Source organism: Xenopus tropicalis, chromosome 3, assembly GCF_000004195.4.
Source record: "Xenopus tropicalis strain Nigerian chromosome 3, UCB_Xtro_10.0, whole genome shotgun sequence".
NCBI classification, from domain to species: domain Eukaryota; kingdom Metazoa; phylum Chordata; class Amphibia; order Anura; family Pipidae; genus Xenopus; species Xenopus tropicalis.
Window position 1 is genome coordinate 94144490 of NC_030679.2, and position 25565 is coordinate 94170054.

Sequence of the window (25565 nt, forward strand, 5' to 3'; positions counted from 1 at the left end):
GGTAAGTAATTGTTAAAAAGGCGAAGATGAAGTTTAATTCATAAAAAGATCTGGCATGGCCCCAGTGAGAGGCTATTTAGTTACAGGTAGTGATGGGTACCTTCAACTTCTTTCACTGTATTAGTAAAACACTTACATACAACCTATGGCATTTCTATGGCTGCCCTGGAGATAAAAATCCTTTGTAGGGTCACATCAAACACTTTGTCTTCCACAAAGATCTTAAGGAAAGAAACCAACCACCAGCAGGTGCCCATCTCTGATGATACCCCAAATGACAATAGGTTTAAAAGGCAAGTCCTCTTGCCATGCTGTAGTACTGATTATATCTACTTCAATATAAAAATAAGAAGGAAAAAATAGTAAAATATTGCTACATAATGACATTATATTAAATCACAAATATAATTAAAAAAACTTCAGAAAGTGGTTTTAGACGACAAAAGGTATTACGCTGGCGTTGTTTCCATCCAGATGATCTCCCACTTGTATTATATACTTTGGATATGTGACTGTAATCAATTAGCATTGTGGACTGTCTTGCCCAGTGGAACACTATTTTCTTCATTTTTTTTAAAAAAATGTATTTCTCTAGAAATAAAAGGATAACAGTGTGGATATCAAGAACCCTTGAATGATCCTTGCGACTGGAAGAATTGTGAGGATCATTTTCCTCAGAACCTTATGGGAGATGAAGAACTGCAGGTCCCTGAATTTGAATAGCATCATGACTATTTTAATTGTTTCTTGAGAAGAAAAAATTTGACAAGGTTTGTTTTTATGTGTTGCCTGTTTGTATGTTTTGCAGGTAACTTCTTTCAAAACTGTGGAATCAGTGTTATTGTTATACAGGACCATGAATGGTATTTTGTGTGGGCCTGCCCATATGCTTTACTGGTATGGCCACCCCTTATGCTAAAGACTTTAGGCAATGTGCACCTGAACCTGAGTACTCTGAGTTAAAATTAAAATAATCCTTTCTATAGGGATGATACAACATAATATTTTGTCACCCATGTCACCCTTCCCCCTTGTTCTAAAATGTTACATGGAAGATGAACATGTGAGTATGTGATAACATGTGAGAACATTCATTATTGGGGGGGTCATGGAACTTTTTGGGTGAACAAGGGGCTTTTGCACACACAGAATATTAACATAATTTCAAACAATATGGCTACATGTGAAACCGTTTTACCTATCCTCTCTTCTTGCCAAGTCCTCCTACACTAAATGCAATAGAAACCAGTGAGATGTGGTATCTTTAGACTGGTATCTATCTGACTTGAAACAAAATTGCATTCTTCTATGAGCCTTAGATGGCCAAAGCTGGGATATGCCATATCAGTGACTGACTGGCTCACTAAACAATATTAGATGTGATTCTGATTTTAATGTGACAAAGCCAAGTTTGACCCCTCTGAATCAACGCCAACATTAATGCTGCACCTTCAGACACACACAGGAGTACTGGTCATTGCCTATCTAGCACCAGCTGCACCCTTTCTAGAACAATTCAGTTCCCAGAACAATATATGTTGGAATTTTTAAACCATTAGCATAAATTAGGATATTTGTGAGTGGAAAAAGCATTGGTCCTGTTGTATCTCTGTCTTTTACTCCCACACTTCTTCCCATACCAACCAACATGTAGAGAACGGAAAGAGGGATAACAACAAATGCTGCACTCTGTGCAGCAAATTATTCGACCACGCCCATTTTTGCAACCGCGCCCCCTAAATGCCACTCCCATTTGACTACATTTGGCAGGTTATTTAAAGTTGAACACATTTCTGGGGGTTTTAGGGGTCCTGTTTAAGCCTAATGCCAGACGAACGTAGGGCTGATATTTTCGGCAAGCGGAAAAGCGCTTGCTGAAAATTCCAGCCTACGCTCCTACATGTGCCTGCACCCGAATGAATGAGATACACTCGGGTGCAGGCACATGTAGCCGATATACACATAAAAACACAAGACTTTCAACTCTCACGTTTTTATGCATATTTCCGCTACATGTGACTGCACCCGAGCATATTCTATTCATTCCGGTGCAGGCACAAGTAGGGGACGTAGGGCGGAATTCTTCTGCTTGCCGAAAATATCCGCCCATCGCCTCATCTGGCATTAGCCTTATGTGTTATTACAGTTTTGCTGAAAAAGGTGAAATTGCCCTTAAACTGCAAGTCTCAGTTTTAGATTATTAGTTGCAATTGTATCTCAGTGCAGGTGTAGCTTTTTACATTTCTGGGCTCTCTGCCAAAAGCTACTTATTTAATTAAACGTGAGAAACAATGTTTCTAAGCGCAGGTGACGCTCAATAAGATTTCTGGACTCTGCCAAAAGTTACTTTTGATTAAATTTGTATCCTTTTTAGCTTCAGTGCAGGAGATCAAAGAGAAATTAGGGGCTTTTCATTTAGAATCTGGGACTGTGGGCTGAGCTGTCAAAAGAGGGACTGTCCCATGAAATTTCTGTACAGTTGGGAGGTATGTTCTTCCTGTCAGGTGATCTCTGAGGGAGCACACAGCCTATCCCAAAATGGTAGGGTAAAGGATGTAAAAGGGTACTATTACTAATATGTATATGCCAATATGGTAAGATTCTTTAATAGGTCACTTATATGAATTACCTGTTAAGTATTCATTTAAAGTGTTATGCCTGTTTTCTGTGTATGATACCACTGGTTGTATATAAATTACAGGTTACACACTGTTTACACCCATAAAAATCATTAAGGATATCATTTCACAACTATTTTATATTAACAATCTATTGCCAAATGACTGGCAGCTAAATGCTGTTCAACACTGAGTCTTTATAAAAAATATCTGGTCTTGGTCTTTCTTACTGGGAACATGATCTGCCTTAAGGATACCCCACCTCATATTAGCAAATCTAATTTAACAATAATTTTTGGAATAGTTTGTAATGTAAATGTAATGTGATTTGTTCTTAACTTGTTCTTAGGTTGTTATACTGTCTTTGTAAATTGCCCCTGTTAGTAAAGTCGCAGTCAAAGGATGCCCCGTGAAAGGTTGTGTGCATACAGCAAGAAGTGAAAAAGGTTATAGACTCATAGGGTCCTTATTGACTACGGACAATAACTAATCACAGGCCTTTATTATGGTTTAATGAAGAACTGCTGCTGCCAAACAACCATGATCAGGATCTTTGAGGATGTAATTGGTATAATTTACAATGCAATTATTATGATACAATTAGAAAAACTGGCAAAGCACCCAAAACTTGCCCTTCCACTTCTCAGTCAGTTGAATGGGAAATTCTTGAAACTCCAGTATTGATATCCAGTGTGTCTTCGGCCTAAGGAGTGAGTTACCAGACAGGTGTAATTAGAAATAGGCGAAATCCAGAAACAAAAATTAAACCACATAATGCACAACTAGGAATCCAGATAGCAGAGAACTAAAATGAGGTCCAAATCCAAAGGACTGTGGTGTAGTGATGAGCGAATTATTTCGCCAGGCATGGATTCGCAGCGAATTTCCACATTTCGCCACTGGCAAATTGTTTCACGAAACTCCCATAAAAATTTGCAGTGGAAAGAAATTGGGGCGCGTATTTTTTTTTGACGCACGTCAAAAAAGGACACAGGTGTGTCAAATTGGGCGCGGTCTCGTCAAAATCGGGTGCAGTTGTGTCAAAAAGCGCGGACGACAAAAAATAGCCGTGGGCGTAAAAAAAGACGCAGGCGACAAAAAAAAAAACGTGCGACAAATGCGTTTCGTGAATTTTTCGCCATAAAAATGGTGGATTAATATTAGGGCACAATTACAACCCACAACTGCAAAGTGCACTTTTGGATGCAATCGGCATGTTTAATACTTGCAATTCAGTGTTTTCCCCCAACTGTAATGTTGCAATGTTTTCAAATAAGTGCAGTGCTTGCTTTTTCAGATTCGAATCAGATTATAAACTGACAATTCATTAAATTCAGATGCCATAAATGAATAGGCATAACAATAGAGGAAGTAGCCCCCACTGTTCAAGGGGGGGCAGAATTGTAGGATCTGCTTCCTCTATTGTTGCATGGCCCCTTTGTTTCACCTACTCTCTCACGTCCCCCAACCTGCTTGCATATAAATCCCCACCTACCCTTGGATTGGAGAGCTGGTATGGAGCAAGCAGGCTGGAGGAAGAGAGAGAGCAGGAGGAATGAAGGGAGTCGGGACTGGTAGGGTTCATCACTCTGTGCCAGGCCCTTCTGAAGATATTTTTTCAGGGGGACCCGGAGTAGTTACCCTGCTGTGTAAATTTTGGTACTCATTGCCACATGTATGTGTGTGCCCAGTTCTTTAGGCACAAGTGTGCTGCAGTCATTGACTCAGAATTGATGGTAGCATCAGGGTTTTACATCAGTAGGCACACTAAAGTCAGTTCAAGGCAGGAGGCAGGTCAGGCCAAGCAGCACTGTCTGTGTTCCAGTGTAAGGAGCAGCTTTTGAAAACAGTAGCCAGACTCTCAATTGTTGTATATACTGAACGGTTAATAAGATGGCCTTATTTTGAAGCAGGTAAGACCAAATACCCCTATTCCAGACTGACCCTAGTAGGGCCTTGCACCCACAGGTGCTCTATATTGCACAGAATGAATAGCCACCTAGTAAGTCCATGTCCACTTGCATGACATTTACTGTTAGAAGCAATTATTTGTACCTCTGTGGCCCAAGTATGTTTGCACTTTGCCATCCTTTTAGTAAATTAGCTATGGCATGTCTAAAAAAAAGCATACTGCCCTCCAGTGGCTTTAATAAGAAACAATATAACAGTGTAAACCACTGCACAATTTGGAAATGCAAAATACAGCTTCAAAATGCAGAGAAGAACAACAACGCAATTGCATTTTTGCATCCTGTCAGTGACTGACAAAGAACAACATTAAGTTACTGGTAGCTACATTTATGAGCATATATTTCACTTACATATCTGGTCACAATTCTACAAAAACTTTTGGACATTATTTTAAAGAGTTTTACACCCAAGAAGGAAGAACCATGTATATTTTTTAAGTATTATTATTCATTATCTTCTCAAGTCCATTTTAATAACTCTGGATTTATTAAACTAAAAGGTATTTAATGTGGTTATTAATCACAACAAATTGTAAATATTCAATAGGTATCACAGGAATAGCAAAAGTTGAAATTTGTATAATCTTACCCCCAGGTGGGTCCAGGTGCTCATGCCCCAGACCTTCAGCTCAAGGAGCCATATAGGAATTCACAGGAAAAAAGCAGGCAGGTACTCTGGTTTCCACAGTATGTCAAAAAGTCAGAAAAAGCAGCTTGTAGTAGTTAAAGTTTACAATTTATTTAATCCATACATAAAAAAATTCAGAAGCCTTACGCGTTTCGTACCTTAGGGGTACTTAATCATAGGCTCACTAGAGGTACCCTGGCTGGTGCAGTTTTCTCCCAACAGGGGCACCAGCCCAGGGTAAAAGATGAGCGATTAAAGTCACTTGGGGGTCCCTAACATTTTGGCACCCCCAAGTGACTTAGCCTTTCCTTCTCCTTTAACCTGAAAGAATTAATAGCACTAAATGTAGAGAATCCAGACTAATCTCTATATGCAAGGGACAAGGCATCCTTGTCAAGGCTGAAAGCTGATATTGGATGGTTATAATCATTGGGCCTTCGGGCAGCACTGCATTAAAAACAGACATGATTCTGTAATGGAGATGGAACACAGTTCTTCTTTAAAAAGTTATCCATGTTCTATTCATTAATATGGATTTTTTAAAACATATTTATCAAATGATGAACTCTTGCTTTTACCCATTAATAAATATACTTCTAAAAATTCCATAGGGATTGAATAGAACATCTGTGAGTTTTTTTGTATTGAGCTCTAAACTCACATTTTGATAAATCTGCCCCTAAGTGCCCAGTGCCCAGGAGCAGTAAACCATAGCAACCAATAAGATTTTAAACAGGTAACCAGTAAATGCTACCTGCTGATGGTTGCTATGGGTTACGGTTCCTGGGCACACTTAGTGCCTTTTATTACATAACCCCCTAAGACTGTTGTGTGTTCTCCCCTCACAATAAACCCTCCAAATGTTGCGTCCAAAGGATCCCAAAAAGCTTCTAGGTACTTGTGAAAGATTGGTGACTAAGCCTTGGATATAGTGGAGTGAAGATGCTCAGATTCTATATAGGTTACATAAGGCTTTTTAGAAGCAGGAAAACGTAAAATTCCCAGGCAGTGAATTTACAGTACTTTACATCTTGTCCGTGCTAAGGTGATAAGCTCCTTGCGTGTCAGGCAGTGAGCTATGTCATTACCACTATCGCATTGCATGCTGCAGTGTCATTTTAAAAGGTGTGTGTGTGTTTTAGGATAATAATATACTTGTCAACAGGATAATTGTTTAATCTTTTGGCTTGTAAACAGCACTCACCCTAGTCCATTTGTCTTCTACTTTATGCCAACTAGGTGTTTCTAAAGGGGAATTGATTCAAATGGGACTGGGTAGCAGCATTGGCACAGGACCCTCAGTGGTTCAGTTGATTGTCTCCTTAGTCAGCCCAGGAACTGTAATATCATTTACTTAGAACTAGGTGAATCCTCTCTTTTCTACCCTGCACATATTAATTAAACACAAACAGCCTTCTGGCCCATGGTATTGGCTGGCTGGTCCCATCTGGTCCCACTCACATGATACATGAGGTTCTTGACTGACATCAAAGGGGCATTATTTAATAAGGGCATACATTATGTATTACAGCACACCCTTACCTCCTCCAACAATAGACTCCATGCACAGTCTAGAGAGTCAGCACCCTCACAGGAATCCAGTGCTGTGTATTTAATCAAAGTGTACACCCCCGAAAAGTTGCTGCTACACTTTGATTAAATACACAGGGGCTAAGCCCCGCTTGCATTATACTCGTTGTGCCGGTCATTTTTTACTGGACCCTAATCCTCTGCCTGCATTCTGGAATGCCATTGAAAACTTTTTCTCAGCCTCTAGGTATGGCCAGTTCGCTAACAGCGAGCACCCACTCCCTCGCTGTGGGTTTGCTTATCTAAGAAGACAGTGCAGCAAGTGACGGTTTATCTGTGGTAGAATAACTAACCTTAATGCCAGCATGGGTGGCTTTGATTCTGAGTAGGGTAGGGTCTGCATACAGTTTTTAATATGTACTGCAAATTAAGGTTTGAATTTGGTTCGGGAATCGCTGAATAGTTCACAAATGATTTGTGATTTCACCAAATCTTGAACCAAATTCAAACCCTAATTTTCATATGCAAATTGCAGTAAGAAATGGTTAAAGAAAACTGTGCACATTCCACGCAACACATCATTTTCAACTCCTGTGTTCATGTGACGAAAAGTCAAGATTTCAAGTATTAGAATTCTAGTTCAGCCTTGCACTTGGATTCGGCGAAATCTGAATCCTTCTGAAAAAGGCCAAATCCTGACTGGATTCAGTGCATCCCTATTTTTTATGTTCTCCCAGCTCTGTGTTCGTGCATTCTGCTTATTCTGGTTAGTTACCAATATACTAGACTGTAAGCTCCTATTGCACACAGTCTAATGCAAATGATTGAACATGAATCAATGCATGATATTTTCATGGCATATAAATTATTATATCATTGATAATGGTTTATGTACTATGTGGGTGGGAGCTTGAAAAAGGTCACTGACCATCAACTTAGCTGGCATTGCCCTCAGCTAGTGTCATTACATTTCTCTGAATGCCTTGTACATGGCATTGGCAGTAACACAGATTTTGTGGTTTCTCAATACCTACCTACAAATATCAGCATGCTTGCAATCACAATGTGCATTTTAGTAATGAGTTCAATATATGTTACAGATGCAAATTTTCTATATCATGTAGAACCCCTAGAACACAATGTCCCAGATAGGGCACCTGTTTTATTTTGCATTATTTTTAACAGTACAGACACTCAATGTTTCAGCTACCGCTACTTGTATAAATGATCCACATTTCCCAATGCAGGGCTCCAAGTGGATTTATTCATTATTGCATAACATTATCAAAGTGTTAAAGTGTAACATTTGATTTTCAGTGCTGGAAAATATTAGCGTGGAGAATAACTTCCACATCATGTAATTTGCATAGGAATCTATAGGTTCAGATGGGCATTAGTGCTCAGTGATACTGCTGAGCAGCACAGAACATTACCACCACATCCAACAGAATTTGGTTTGAGTGCTTAAAGCAGTAACAATTCAGTAACCAATCCCCAGGTAGCACTTAGCGGTCTACTGTTTGAAGGCAAACAGCTTTGATATGGGTTTCAGCCAGGTCTCTGTGGTCCCCATTGGATGAACCTGAAAAATCAAAGATGTGAAATTTTCCAGACTTACCTAGGGGGCCAGCACCCATAGAGGCATATTTATCAAATGGTGATAATAGAGTTTGGAACATTTGGGCAGAGAGGAACTCTGCAGCGCTCTGCTCTGTTGTATAGGATTTGTTATGGCCATATTTATCCATATTTAACATTACCTTTAGTTAGGTCTGGGAAGCCCATAAATTATTTGTGCACAGCAGAGAAGGTCCAGGTAGTACTAGTTGGTCTAGTGCCCTGCCAGCCCATGCCTGATTTTTAAGTTTTACAAAATTTACATCTCTGTTGTAATGAAGCTTGCAGAAACCAAGAGGGGATCTCCCTGATGGTACAGCTTTCCTTCATGTGTCTGTATATATTCCACCTTTTAAAAATCCACAGCAGACAGTGTTTTAGTTGTTTGCTTTAGAACAAGCACATTTTCTTCTACTGATTACTACCCTTTGACCCCACTTTCTGCCATGTGTATGCTCTGTGAATAGAGGCTCAGTGCATGTCAGAACATTGTGACCCTGTATTTGTACATCAAATCTCAAAAACAAATAATATGTCTACTCATATAACTGTTTTGCAATGCAAGGAAAAGAAATCTTAAAAATCGGTTGCACTAAATCGAATACTGTGACATTCTTGTGTGTGTCCTGCACAACTTCCTTGATCAACATACAAATAAAGGTGGGTGCACTGTATGCATTGTCAGTGGTTTGCTTGCTGTTCAGTATTCATTTAAACTGGTTTATATATAACTGACAAGTAATACACAGAGCTGTCACCTTCAATGGCAAGTAAACCAGGAAAATTGCAGCACAGGAAGTGCACCTCTGAAAATTTTCAGAACCTGGAAGTGACATCATCACGCATGTGCACAAACTGAAGCCACTGATTGTCCAATGCATGTGCGCATGTTGGGTATTTGCAGGAAAACTACAAAGCCAGGGAAAAGAAGTGAGGGGAGACCAGGGAAGGGAGTCACAAACCAGGTAACTCCAAGGAATATAAGGGGAGTTGACAGGTCTGAATACACATATATCCTGTAAAATATATCCTAATAAATGGATGTAATTGGAAGAATGTAACCCTTAGTTTAAAGGACAGCTAATCATAAATCAGTGAGCCAAAAAACTAACCTTCTAGCCTGAAAAAAACACGCCTTGCTACTGTTTTTTTTTTTCGTGTTCCAGGTAATCCTAGAGCACTTAACAGACAAAACTTGCCTGGGAGATAAAATAAAATGGTGGTGTGGTGCACTGCCAAGTACAATGGGCTGGAGCATTCTTTAAAGGAGACATATGGGATAAATGGAAAAAAACACTAATTTTGTAGGCAATACTGAATAATATATGGTGCTGGTTTCACTTTTGGCTAAAATTGAATACTGTCTGTAAAAATGGCCCCTATCAGTTATCTGTCCGTTCTCTGGTCCCTGCAAGAAGCACAGCAGGAGGGGGAGAGCCAATCACAGCCCTGCACTCACACAAGCAAAGACAGGCTTCAGCTCCCTATCAGGTCAGCCTAGCTGCTGATTGGTTCCTATCCTACAGTGCCTGTACTGAGAGCCGCCGCATGCATGTTGTTGAGTGGCAAGGGTTGGTGGTGAGTGATAAGATTTAAAGACCCCCACTTTTCAAATGCAAGAACCAACAGTTGTCAAGGACCCTGAACAAGGGGTAGCCAGACAAAAGAGGTATGAGCCATGTGGTTCCCCCCACTACCATTATGCCCTATGCACATGCCTCTTCTGCTTTCTCCTAGGTCCTAGTTGCCCTTATAGGAAATGTAGTTCACTAAGGAAACACTAAGAAACTAAATACATAAACTTCTTTATACTACTTTATGCAGTTGCCGCATATCAGGTTTAGAACTGGACAGCTGTGCAGTTCAAAGCCTCCCATCCACTTTTCAGGGTTGCAAAACCCAGACAAAAACTCCCTGTCCACTTTTTAGGGTTGAAAAACCCACCCAAAACTAAATACAAATCCAATCCCTGCAGCTCCAGGTCAACCCAGTTGGGCGCCCTATTAATGTGGGGTGTGATGGAGACTTGGGAGGACAAGGTTCCAGACTAGGGGTAGGCAAAGGGGTACATACCTGATGCCCTCCCAAACGTTATACCCTAGGCATGTGCCTCTTCTGCCTACCCCTAGTTCCAGCCCTTTAGGGTAAGAACCAACAGAGCGATTCAGTCACCCGTGATAGATCTCTGCTATTGTGGGCATCTAACTTTGCTCTGCAATGGCTTTCCACCAGCAACAATACAAGTCTCCAAAGGAATGCCCCTTGCATTGCTTCATTTTAAAAAGTCATTCAAAGTTGCCTGCAGGAGGAGACTTTGTGTGACTTTGGATTAGCAAAGCAATGCAAAGGGCTTTTCACTGGTGACTCCTATAACTAAATTGCAGGTTTTAAGTTAATAAACCTAAGCACTGAACAACTGATCATTCTTATCTCTGGTTAGTAGTTAGTAAATGTGGGCCACAAACAAGAACATAAGTGCTGAAAACAGCGAGTAAATAAACATGTGAATAGCACATACACAGTGACGTCACCTTGCAACTGTCAGGTTTCAAAAGAGGAAAGTTGAGGGAGGCCTCTGCCCTGCAGAGCTTACAATCTAAAATGGGTGCATAAATTAGAGACACATATAAGGTGTGTCAGGTTTGTTTAATCTATAGCCGCCACACATAGCTACTAAATGCACCTCTGATGATATCAGGAACACATGCCCAAGTGCATTCTGTGCACACTTTTGCATTGGTACCCTCAAGCATGAGAATCGTACAATATTAGGAAATAATAAGCTTATCTGAATAAAATGTGCTACAACCTGGAGTTAAGGAGGTTGACACATGAGCTTACAGATGATTTGAGAAAAGTTGGGACGTATTAGAGAATATGTTTTAGCAACAAGTAAAGTGCAAGGGGTTCTTGCTTTTTCCCTACTTCTAACTGCTTTCAGTTAACAAATGTCAGCAACAGAGTTGTGGGGAGGCCATAGAATTGAACAAATAACTTTTGACTCCCTCAAACAGCCCTAAATGCTACACATACATGGAACCATTTCACAATTTGTTTTGCCCAGTGAAAAGTAGAAGCAATATAACTATCACATGTACAAAGTGCAGCAGTATCATTACGCTTTAAATAGCACCAAAACGTGATGCAACAGTCTACACAATAACCAGGGGAATAACACAGTAACATAATACTGTAAGAGGCAAGACCCACTGTGACAATAGGCAGGACAGACACCACACACACATAAGGGCACACGTATATTCAAATATATTTGCATGGTAATAAAAGTCTGTTCTCATTGAGAATGTTCTCATTACAACACTGTGTCATTATGATGAAAGAGATTAAGAATCGACAAACTAGAGAATATTTGGTGGGTTTAGCTCATGCCCCTGTTTTCTACAAACTGAAGCCACTCTATATGACTATAGGAGTTACCCGCCCCCACCAGAACCTCTTACTACCTTAAACAGTTAAGGTGGAGCAGGGAGTAGCACTGAGGGCAGTGTCCTCCTGTTCTGCAATATCTCTTTAAGTCCTCCCATTGCGTGACTGACCCAGGAAAGTTTGGCAAGTTTTGTCCTGGGAGTTAAAACATCTCTCAGTGCTCTTGTCACGCAATGGCCCCAACATTGTGACCTCTCCCCTCTGCCTGCCTGTGCCACCTGGAGGCACCCAGGCTGTACTTTTAGCACCTCTTTCATGGGCAAAGGCTGTGGCACAGGCTGGTGCTGGCAACCTCATAGCAAAATGCATCTACATATAAAATAAAATGGGGTAAAAGATATTGTTACTGTTATTCTGACAGCAGTTATATCGTTATTAGGTGACACAAATATCTGCAATGCAAAACTTCCGTTCAAGCCAGAATATTCCACACCGAAAACCGAAATTAATTAAACTGCTTTAAACATCATCTGAAATGTAAGCAGTAACATATTGCAACACTATGTGATTTTTTTTTATCACATATAATACAATGTGTGTGTGGACACAGACAGGTATATATGATATACGACCCAAGCTATATATCACAAAAAAACAAAATAATATACAGCCAAAATACAAATACGCTTCAAAATTGGGCGTGGTCGCATAAAAAAAGGCGCAGTCATGTAAAAAAAGCACAGGCGACAAAAAAGAATTGCGCAACAAATGCTAGTCTCCATCACACCCCACATTAATAGAGCGCCCAACCAGCTTGACCTGGAGCTGCAGGGGTCTGGATTTAGTTTTGGGTGGGTTTTGAAACCCTGAAAAGTGTATGGGAGACTTTGAACTGCACAGCCGCTAAAAAAACTCCAGTTCTAAACCTGATCTGCAACTGCATAAAGTAGTATAAAGAAGTTTATGTATTTAGTTTCTTATTGTGTCCTTAGTGAACTACATTTCCTATGAGGGCAACTAGGACCTAGGAGAAGGCAGAAGAGGCATGTGGATAGGGCGCAATGGTAGGGGGGGAACCACACCACACATATCTCTTTTGTCTCTTTTTGTCTTTTGTAAGTTCAGAGTCCTTGACAACTGTCTGTTCTTGGATTTGAAAAGTGGGGGTCTTTAAATCTTATCACTCATCACCAACCCTTGTGACTCCTCCTGCCACTCAACAACACATGCATGATTGCAGGCAGCTTAAGTTGAGTGCTGTTGCGTTTAGGCCTGGCACTTTTCCCTGTATCCCCCACTTCCATATCAGAATAATTGATATACAAAGATTACATATGTACAAACATTACATATGTAATCTATTTACATACCTCTATCTATCTATCATCTATCTAAGCAATCATTTACAACAAATATATACATATATATATATATATATATATATATATATATATATATATATATATATATATATATATATATATATATACATTCTTTTCTGTAACAGTGTTAATAGGAAAAAGAGGTCATCTCTAATCTTAATTATCACACATGCACACAATTACAAATACATGCAGAAACACACATATGCATATAAGTAGATATTACTAATCTAAGCTTTAGCATGTGTGTATGTGTGGGAAAATGCCAGTCCTGTGCCCAATGATATAACGCAGGGAAGTTTACACTGGGGCATAGGCAGTTGATGGATTCATCCTTTATCTTGAATGACTTCCATGCCAAGTAGAATGCTAGTAATAGTACTAGATTCATTTAGATGTAATTAAAAGCCTCATGGGACAATAATCCATAAACATTCACATACACAATATAATCCCACTCACAAATATATCTGCACACAGCCACATGAACTATTGGTCTGTTTCAGTGTGTTCATTTGTGTGTTATAAATCTTATGTACAACTGGTGCCTATTCATAGTGGAACTCCAGAGTAAAGGCACATAGTGTACATGTGCAGGACACAGTATTTGGTATTTACTGAAAAGCTGAGAAGGCAACAGACTCCCTTACATAGCAGTGCTTGGGGAGCATGTTAAAAATTATATTACTACTAAAGGGGAAATACCCATCACATCTTTCTAGAGAATGTATATCACCCAATGGATAATATATTATCTGCCTGCCTTTCATGCCTGCTTTCTCTCTCTCTCTCTATCTATCTGTTTTTTTATCTTTTGATCTGCTGCTGAGTTGCAATAACATTTCCATAGTGCATTCGATCTAACAGTTCCATGCAGACAAAATAAATGTATATAATCTGTATATCATTTTTGTGATATATAATCATAAATATAGTTTGGGTAGTACTGTAGTTTCAATACTAAATATAGTTAGGCATGTGTACTAATTTGTGCCCATAGGGACACACATTAAAGTATATGCCATGAAATGTTAAATAGTATTGGAACATTTTAGATAATGTATTAAAAAGTTGGTTTAATTTGGAAATTTAGTGTGGCATATTCTGTGTGTAAATGTGTGTATTTTATTGCTGATGTTTGCTGGCAAAGTCTGTCACCTAATTACGAGATAACTGCTGTCAGAATAATAGACGCCTTTTATTTCATGTCATTTTATATGTAAACGTTTCCTGAAGCCCAATTTAGGTATATAAAGTATACTGTGTCTTTTATACATTTAGCTATGAAGTTGCTGGACACCAGCCTGTCCCACAGCGTTTGCCCATTAAAGAGGTGCTACAGGTAGAGCCTGGGTGCCTCCAGGTGCTGCTGGAAGGGAGAGGTCAAGTTGTTGGGGCCATTGTGTGACAAGAGCACTGAGAGATGCATTAACAAAACTTGCCAAACTTCCCTGGGCCAGTCACGCAATGGGAGGACTTTATCATCTATCAATCTATCTATCTACATGTAGACAGATACATAGTACATTAATCATTTTTATCTAAATGTAATCTAATCATGTTTGTATGTGCGGGAGAGTGCCAGTCCTGTACCCATCATGCACACAGGGAAGTTTACACTGGGTCATTTAAGAAGTAGATGGATTCTTATTTTATCCTAAATTACTCTCATGCCAAACAGAAGGCTAGTAATAGTGCTAGAATTGAAGCATCATGGTAAATATATATTATCTAGTATGTGATTATTATGTGATATAAATTTCCTATAGCAATAATTTAATTTTGTAACATGCTCACCAAGCACTGCTATGTAAGGGAGTCTATTGCCTTCTCGGCTTCTCAGTGAATACCAAATACTGTGTCCTTAACATGGACTATAGGAGTTACCCGCCCCCACCAGAACCTCTTACTACCTTAAACAGTTAAGGTGGAGCAGGGAGTAGCACTGAGGGCAGTGTCCTCCTGTTCTGCAATATCTCTTTAAGTCCTCCCATTGCGTGACTGACCCAGGAAAGTTTGGCAAGTTTTGTCCTGGGAGTTAAAACATCTCTCAGTGCTCTTGTCACGCAATGGCCCCAACATTGTGACCTCTCCCCTCTGCCTGCCAGCAGCACCTGGAGGCACCCAGGCTGTACTTGTAGCACCTCTTTCATGGGCAAAGGCTGTGGCACAGGCTGGTGCCAGCAACCTGATAGCAAAATGCATCTACATATAAAATAACATGGATTAAAAAAAAAAAATCGCAGTGCGTCCAAAAATAGCCCGCGGCTATTCTTTTTTCGCCCGCGTCTATTCTTTTTTGACGCGGGCGACAAAAGAATAGCCGCGGGCAACAATTTTGCATGACAACTTCACTGTTTTGCGAATTTTTCGCTGTTTTGCAAATCTTTTGAAAGATTCGCAAATTTTTCGGCAAAGCGAAACGGGACAGATTCACTCATCACTATTTATATATATATATATATATATCTATATGTTGTAAATGATTTATTAGATTGATAGATAGATAGATAGATAGATAGATAGATGATAGATAGATAGATAGATAGATAGATAGATAGATAGATAGATGATAGTTTGTAAAAAGATTACATATGTAATGTACATACATATGTAATCTGTGTACATCAATTATTCTGATATGTAGATGGGGGATACAGAAAGATATACCATTAGCAAGCTAGCAGGTGGCAAATTTTTATTTTTGCATCTACATCACCTTAATGCAGTGGTTTTCTGACTTTTTCGGTTCAGGCATTTGCCAGGGCAACCCTTTGTTTCTTATTATGTTATAAATATAGAAAAACAATGGTGTGTGAATAATTTAGCCATAGTTAAATATTATCTAGAACAGCAAATAAGTGTTCATCTCAGATCTTACCCAAATTAACTTCAAGCTGGGCATTCGACTGTATCTGGGAGACCAAACAGGCATTGTCCCAACCTAACCCCCACACACACACTGCTACCAAGAGTCCATAGTCTGGGAACTACTGGTTTAAATTGGATGAGTGAGGGAGAGGTTGAGAGAGACAGCAGATATTAAGTGAGATAGAGGGAGGAAATGGAATATTTGATACATGGAGGGAGATAGAGCTAGTAGAAAGGCAATATCTGACAGAGATGCAGAGACAGAGGAAAAACGAACATGAAATAACTGGCAGGTGGCTATTTAGAGTAGTGTGAGACAGAGAGAAAGAGACAGAGAGAGAGTACGTGAGAGAGATAGCTGACAGATATTAAGGCAGAGAGCACAAGAGAGAGAGAGAGGTAAGCCAAGGTCAGTACCAGGGCTGTGCAGCTGTTTGGTAGCTGAGGGTGTTGCTGCCCTGTGATAGTGCGTGTCCCAGGCTTCCCCTGAAGGGGTGGGACTCCCACGCTATGTGGTGTGGCACTTGCCAAAGTACATGTTACCTATGTCTCTTGTCACGCTATGCCCTTAGTCTCACGCACAGCTCCCTGCTTGTTTCCCTGAAGGCTCCCCTCCCCCACCTTTCTGTAGTCTTCCTCACAGGACCCCCTCCTATACTCTCCCCCTCCCCTACCCCACACAGTCTCTCAGACACTTCTCTAGGCAATGCTGGAACTCCAGCCAGAAGTCCCCGGAGCTCTCACGCAAGCTGGCCAATCTTTAACCTACATACACAGGTGTGCACTGGCTGCCTCAGCCCCCGGCTAAACTTTAACCACGTACTGGACAGCCTCACTAGTTACATGGGACCATGTCCCTCATATAATGCTTACCCTGGAACATGGGACCCTCAGGTCTCAATTCAGCTCCATGTACTGCTCTGGCGTCTTTACCCAGAGGTGCAGAGGTGCTAGGCTTTCCAAGCAGCAGTGCCAAAGAAAACCAGGCCCCACTTGGGCCACACTATGCCAATCAAGTGCCACTTTTGCCCTAACATTAGGGACAACTACTCCCTCGTCTCTCAGCTGTTAATGAACCCCTACCCAAAAGGGTTGGAGGAGGATACTGGGAGTGAGAGTTATATCGATGGTCAAAGTATAGAGAAGCTAAACAACTATCTTCATTTCCCCATACATGCCCCGGGCCGCAATAGCATATTGTGCCCATATTGTGCCAACCCTGGGTTTCCAGATAGACCACTAGTAACGGCTGTACAACACACGCATCGTTGATTGTACTACTTAATTGGTCGAAGGTCAAGCCTAGCCGAATACTTAAGTAATTTTCTTCTAATTTTCTACAAATCTCACCCATATAATACTTTTGGCTGAACCTCCCGCTTCACTGATTTAGCCCCCCACTCACTTCCCTCATATTTGTATACCTAAAAGAATGTAAGACAGGGCTAGCACATTTCTCCTGTTTTTAGGATTTTAACTTTAATAAAGGTTTTGAGGATATTCAATTCAATCCCGCGATCCCTGAAAGTAGCCAAATTACATATGTGTATTTGCTTTTTGGTGTGTACTTTGAAGCACTGGCCTGCAGTTCAGATACGTTTGCAGATGCTCAGTCATATATCAACTCCATATTACACGTATAGTCTTTATTAATTAACAATAGCAATACACTCCATTACATGCTGGAGCAGGTGGTAGCTGGAGTATGAAATATTACATGGAAAGCTGCATTACTGTGGTTGCTCATAACTCAACTTAATATACAAGAGATTGCTTCACCTTACTTTCATTTGCATTTCATTATTAGTGGCAATATATCTTTTACTCACTTACGTAAGCATGCCAAATGTATTTTACCTACCAAAACATAAATATAATTGTATTTAATTATATTTTTACTTCGCTTGCTACAGATTGCCTTTGCAATAGTAACTGAAACCTTTGGTGAATTTGGGGATTATTCGTTCCCATGCACATAATGCACGCTGCAATTAACTTTTTTTTTCCAAAAAAAAAAAATGTTGCGTATAGAGAGATGTTTCGTAGATTTCCAGCTCCATAGGGACTTAGTAAAATTACCTAGAGGTTTACCCCGTTTTGTGTTTTTTTACAAAAGGGCACTGTTTTGTATTTGATGAAAAACCTCCTAGAAATCCGGTCTGGTACTCTGCTTATGCTACATTTCGTATACATTAAGAGCAACAATGTAATTACTTTTTAAGGGACAGCGGGATAAAACCTTGGAGATACTAAGATACTGCTATACATACAAAGGGAGCCATTCCGAAAATGCTTATTCTATTTATAAATAGAGTAAATGGTTAAGTAGTTCTAATAGATAAATGGTTCTGAACATATAATAGTTATATGACAGCCCATACAATAAATAATGTAACAAACATAGAAGCGCTAAGAGTCCTAAGAAGGACCTGTTCCTGCTCAGGGAACTTACATTCTGATATCCAGACTTCCCTTATTCGACTCTCTGTTGCCACTGACTAAATCATAAATCCCCCTACACTTGCTTAATTTTTTTTTTCATAACAACTTAGTTCTCCCCTTAACATATCATGTGAAAGCTGACATGGCATAAAAGCACAGGGGAATGCTTGTTCAGCTCTTGTCTTGGAACAGCCGTGAAGCAAAACCCAGCGTCTGAACGATTCGCAAACCACTCTCATCAAAGGAATCACATAAAAACAATGCTGATGAAAAGAAGAGATTTAAACCCATATAAAATAGTGATATTTTGGTGTTAGCGTTAGGTGCTGACGTGATTCTGTGATGCCCAGAATGGAAATAAGAAACAAAACAAGGGTGTAAAAGGGGCAATATTTCCCAGAGATAACACAGGTTGTACCAAATGTGTTACAACTAGATAAACCACAAACAAGTCCACTGGCTGTTGGCGACGTAAACTTGATTTGAGGTAATAATTTATACTCATGTCTGTTGATATTATTGATAGCTTGGTATGCTTCTGCTGCTAATAGAGAAAGATGTCTATGTGCTGCTAGGATAGAGATCTGGGTGTGTATTAACATGTACAGAGAGATGAGAATGTGCTGATAAAATATATATCCGTGTATGTACTACCATCTACAGTATTTTAGATATATATATTTATAAGATGATAAAATATAGTTTTGGAATGTACTACCATGTTCAGTATTTAAGAGAAAGAGAGAGGCATATGCTGACAGAGTAAATATGAGTACTGCTATAATATTACAGAAAGAGACGAGTAAGTACTGATGGATTAGAGATCTAAGTCTACAATATGCAGCATTATGGAAAGAATTGTGTATGTGCTAATAAATAGAAATATGTGTGCTGTTAGAACATATGTCTGTGTAAGTGCTACCATGTAGTATTATAGAGAAAGATATGTAGGTGTTGATAGAATAAAGGTCTGGGTATGCTGAATCTCCATAGCTGCAAAGTGGAAAACCCCATTTCTTCCTACATTAACTGAAATCAAACAGAATGGAGACAAATAAGGCATTTGAGGCTGGAATAGGATAACCAACAGAACCCCTAATTTTCTCAACATCGGGATATCCTGGGATATTTTACTAAATCCTTTAAGCGTATCTCCTTAACCTGTATTTCATTGTTTATTTTTTCTACTTTGAAATCTTGATACTGTTGAATATATTAATACAAATAACTAAATACCAATCAAATATTTTCTTAATATTTCTATTTTACTGCTGCACTGCATTGCTGTAACATATGTGTTTATTCTCTCATTTCATTTGCTAAAAAAATGTTAAAAAAAGGTCTGGGTATGTACTGCCATGTACAGTACTGAAGAGTGACAAATGTGTATGTGCTCAAAGAACAGAGATTTGTGTATGTACTACCGTGTACAGTATTTTAGAGAGATACTGTATTTGTATGATGATAAAATATAGTGTTATATAGTGTTATGTGAACGTACTACCAGCATTATTGAAAGAGGTGTTTGTGCTACTACCAAGTTCAGTATTTTCAGTAGAGCGAGAGCGATATGATAGAATAAAGATGTGGGTATGTACTACCATATGTTTAATATTGGAAAGTGAGATATGTGCATGGACTTCCATGTGCAGTATTAGAGAGGGATGTGTATGTGCTATTAAAAGAGAGATCTGTGTATGCACTACCATCTACAGTAGTATAGATATATATGTATATGTTAATAGAATGAAGGTTTTGAAATGTACTACCATGCCAATATTACTAAAGGAGGTGTATGTAATACCATGTACAATATTAAAGAGAGAAAGGTATATGCTGACAGAGTAAAGATATGACTACTACCAATGTATTACAAAGAGAGAGAGAGTAGTAAGTACCGATGAAATACAGATCTACGTCTGTGCTACAATGCGTAGAATTATGGAAAGATAGGTGTATGTGCTGATAAATAGACGTGTATTTACTGAGATACTAACAATGTATTATAGAGAGAGATGCGCAGGATGCATTTGTGGCGACCCTACAATCACGAATTGTACTAGGGCATATGCCTGCCTTGATGGTACATCAACATGTGTGTTCTTGGTAGATATGATTCCTACAATATTCACGCAGACACATGGGGATGCTAATAACTAATAGTGCTTTAGGGAAAATATGGTCCCTGGTATCACAGGTGCCTGAGCCAGGCATGTTATAGGGGCAAGTGGAAATGGTGAGGAGAGAATTTCTGCCTAGCGAGAATTGCGTGCTCCAGTCCTTTCAGCCCTCATCATTCTCTCATAAACATAGTGTTTTTACGTGAGTCTAACTACACAGAGTAAGCAAAATCCACCCTGTCCCTGTCACCGGGACATCGCATGCTTATCTCTCTAATTAAATCTAGCTCCTTTAATTAATGATTTCTGGGAGGCTCAATCTCTTCACGCAACTCTTTGCACGAGTGCCAATTATTTGGAGTTTACAGCAACTTGGCTCCCGTTCAGCTGTAATTGGACTCCAGTCACGTGCTGCACGCCTTCAGCCAATGAGGTGCGCCGGAGCAGAATAAAAGTGCTTGCAGCGAGTACTTTCCTCTATGGTACTGCTGTGGGTCCAGAGCGACGGGCATTGTGGTACTGCTGGCTTTGGGCTTTACAACCTTACTTTCAGAGCGCAAGATTAAGAACTAGAAACTTCAGCTCAGGTAAGCACTGCATGTAAACCTAATCTCTGTCTGTTATTTCAGTGCCACTAGCTTATACTTATTTTGTTACTGGTTATCCTATTCTGTATTCCATTGCACTTCAGATTGGGCAGATTTTGATTTATAATCTGGGTCTTTTCTTAATAGCATTATATTAATATAGAAAAAATGTTTAGTGCTACGTTCGACTTTGTCCCTTATAATTGGCTGCAGCCTGGTAGTATGAGTGCATCAGACGGGGAATAGTGGCATGTGCTCTCTGTCTATGGGGCATATTTATCAAAGAGTCTCAATGGGGCATATTTATCAAGCAGTCTCTATGGGGCATATTTATCAAGCAGTCTCTATGGGGCATATTTATCAAGCAGTCTCTATGGGGCATATTTATCAAGCAGTCTCTATGGGGCATATTTATCAAGGCATGCAACTAGACTTCACCACAATCTTGCCAGCTGGACTTTTCACCACTATCAATTCAGCTATTTAAGAGTTTGTTAATTAAAAGGTGAAAATAGAGCTTGATTCTAGTCAGGGCACCAACTGCAATGACTTTGTATGTGATCCCTGCATCTGTGTGCCCTTTCCTTCAAATACTCCAGTTCCCTCCTTACCCTCCTATAACATGCATGCTAATGTTCTTTTCATAAAATTGACCAAAATGTGTGAAAGTGATAGAGACCTTATATTGTAAATTGCTCTGGGGCATGGACTGATGTTAGTTATATATAATCTATGAAAAGTCTTATATAAAAGTTAAATAAAGTTTAATATAATTAAAATTTAAACAAGGATATATGAGTATAATTTCAGTAATGACATTGACATTTCTTTATAATCTTGAATATAAAATTCCAGAGGAACTCATCAATCCTTTATTTAAAAAAAAAAAAAAAAAAAAATCTCTTGTACAGTATTTTTGGGATTGGGTTAGTGGGTTCCTTTAAATGTGTATGCAGAAGCTTTGGCACCACTGTATACACAAGCATACACGAGGATTGCACAACACCAGGAAAAGGACAATCAGAAGAGATAATGAGCTATGCCTATCAAAATCGTTTACTGAATGTCACTTTCTCAGCTGCCCCCCCCCCCCCCTTTCTTCCAGCCATGTATTTTAATGTATATTAAGATGGGAAAAACAGGACTGAATAATTCTGCATTCGTGAGCCTTTGGAGCTGCATTTATATTGTCATGTTTTATGGCTGCGGCAGGCACCCCTTTGGTGAAGGAATGTGTTTTAAAAAATATTTGAAGGGTGTGGGATAGAGAAAAAATAAAAAAAACTCATAGAAAAAATAGGTGTTTTTATGTGTTCTTTTTGAAATAAGACGGCCCTGTGTGAATCAGAGCAAAGTTATATGTTTCCTAGAGGAGTGGGGGAACACTTTTTCAAGAATTCAGCATCTTAATATAACTTAAATCTATAATACAAAGCTTTATTAGTTTACCACTCTATTCCTTTTCAGTTTTAGGAATATAAAAGCCCACTATACTTCTGCCGCCCCCCCTCACCAAAATTAGCTGGGTCCTCTGTCTCCATTGTTGCACTGTTGTCAAATTTTTCTTTGGGGCTTACTATATTTCTGAGAAACAGGCTTTCAATTAATTATTACACTGAAATGCAAGAAACCAATTTATCAGTGGCTTACAATTTGCCGTGTTTGCAGCGTTAAGCAGCTAAGCTACATAAGCACACATCGTCGTATATATTTATTTATAACGTGTTTACAGATTTAACCATAAGGATTATTTGAATCCATATTTGAAATCCATTTTTGGATTTGGTCAAATACTGACACTCTTGGCAAAATATTCATAATAACATAACATCATAATCCAAATATTAATTGTGGAAATAATAGATGTTACCTGAGAATATCAAAATAAAGAGATATTGTAGAGGCTTAAAAATCACCCTTATAGTAAGATATGCCATTTTTACAATAATCTCTGTATAATCATTATTAACCTATGGCACATGTTGCTCTCCCATGATACTCTTAAGCACTTGCAGATCTTAATCTACAGTAGATTGTCAGTGGCCAGTTGATCGCAAGAGCAAAAAACAAAAGGGACCTCTACATTTTAAAAAATATGTATTTTTTTTGTTATAGTTAAATGTTATTCCACTGGCACTATCATGGCACATTGAAAGTGTTGTTGCAGTGGTATAACATTACGTAATAATATAAATAAAAGTCATGCCAACTTCTTTAAAGGCTGGGCAACCATCAGAGAAGAACAGGTGTACAGACACATGGGGCCCCCATCATTTCTGGGGCCCTGCACACAAGTGCTTATGGTTCAGCATGTCACAATTATGTCACAAATACACATGTACTCGGCAGCTCTGCTGTAAGGTAATTGTGGGGCTTATGGCACTCACTAGTGATTTAAATGCAAACGTGCAGACAACATGTTTTTGTAATAATTGCTTCAATATGCTAAAAGCCCTACATTTTCCAAAGAGAATTCTAACAAGCACTCTTCTCCTATTACCTGCATTCAATTTCCATCATTCTATACAATAAAGATCATTATGATTAAACAGTCTTGTTTGCAACAGTTATAAAATACAGCATTGTTATTTCTTTTACAGCAGATACTTTTCTTGCTTTATCACATTATCCTCCACAATTATCCCTGTGACATTGTTTCCTTAACTGTGTTTCAAATGGCAAATCATAAATTTGTCAAACACTTCAGCAATACAGTTCAATTTGATGAATTTGCTTGTCTTTTTAGTAATTAAGAATATTTCATTTTTGCGTTTTATAAGAATATTGACTTCCCTGTTTTTAGAAAAATACTAAGAAAATAAATGAATATAGGAAATTAATTTTAACGTTTAGTAACTTTTAGTGTGTCACAGAATGGCCAGTTCTAAGCAACTTTTCATTTGGTCTGCATTGTTTATAGTTTTATTAATTATTTGCCTTCTTCTTCTGACTCTTTCCAACTTTCAAATGGGGGTCATTGACCACGGCAGCCAAACAACAGTTGCTCTGTAAGGCTACAATTGTATTGCTATAGTTACTTAACTGTTATAGTTACTTTTTATTACTTTTCTTTCTGTTAAGGTCCTCTCCTATTAATATATCAGTTTCTGATTCAAACCAATGCCTTGTCACTAAGGTAATTTTTCGGCCCTAGCAACCAGATAGCTGTTGAAATTCCCAACTGGAGAGTTGCTGAACAAAAACTGAAATACTTGCAAAACCACAAGTAATAAAAATGAAGACCAATTGCAAATTGTTTTAGAATATTACTCTCTACATCATACGAAAAGTTAACTCAAAGGGGAAAACCCCTTTAATAGCCAGAATCAAGTTTCTACCTTTAAATTGGCAAATTATGTGTGTGGTCATGGAGAGATAGAGAAGTTAATTTTGTGGATGGTTAAGGCTGAAGAATTGTATTTCTTAAAAGTTTTCAACCTGTACTGTAGAGTGAAAAAAATCATCAGGGAAAGTTGTGGCAAGTTGTACAAAATGTTGGCAGACCTCCACTACTTAACATCAAGGCATAAGAAGTCAAAAAGGAAAAATAGTTTATACTTATCTTTTTAAAATATATTAATGCTTGTATAGTCTCTGTTGCTGAAAACAATAAACCTAAAATAACAAACTATTTGTAGCTAGTTAAAAGTAGTCTCACTGGCTGAGACACCAGGAGATAAAATTTGTTGCTCAAGGTCAAACAGAGCAAAAGTGGGAATGGAACATGGTTTCTACAGTTGAAAGTTCAGTGTGTTCTCTAAGCTACAGAAGGATTGCATTAACACAATAATCAGAAATTAGCCACTGAGTCGTGTGCATCCCAGTCCTGGGCCACAGAGGTGATGCAGTTCAGGCCTGGGTCTGATTAGCATTAGAAAAATAGTAATCATCTACTTTAAATGGTATCCTGCTTTCTAGTCCACTCTTAATAACATACTTTAAACAAAAGCAAATAAGTTGTCTACAAAACAGGACATAAGACATACCCAAAATTACAGCAGAGAATGCATTCGCTTGAAATGATTGGCGAGTGATTACAATTTAGCCACTCAGAGGCTTACTGGGGGTTTATAACTAAAAAATGTAAGGTTAAAAAATACATCTAGCAATTTTTGTGGCTGCCTGAGTAGCCCAACCTATAATTTTAAATAATTATGCTTTCATTTTTAAATAAACCACTAATACTTGACTTAAACACAAACCAAAAGCATGTGTATTATGTAATATATAGGTAGTTAGCGTACAGCCATCTTCTGTATTTCTTTTTTGGCTTTCTAATGTTGCTGTTTTAATTTTTCTTAAAACTTTCAGTACATTTATAAAATGTGTACAGGTATGGTGGTTTCTATTTTCAGGAAACCTATTATCCAAGAAAGCCAAGAAATGTCCATTTTAAGGAAAGTTTTTCATGAT

The 25565-nt window shown here is 38.8% G+C and overlaps 1 protein-coding gene across 3 annotated transcripts in view; it reads left to right on the forward strand.

Annotated features, from left to right (window-relative positions):
- cyp1a1 (cytochrome P450 family 1 subfamily A member 1) overlaps positions 1-25565 on the forward strand; it is a 37712-nt gene that overhangs the window by 4353 nt on the left and 7794 nt on the right. Inside the window, exon 1 of one of the 3 annotated variants that reach the window (XM_031897501.1) lies at positions 597-770. The exons of 1 other annotated variant lie outside the window; for it this stretch is intronic. The gene's annotated coding sequence lies outside the window, so the exon portion shown is untranslated. 3 annotated transcript variants of the gene reach the window in all.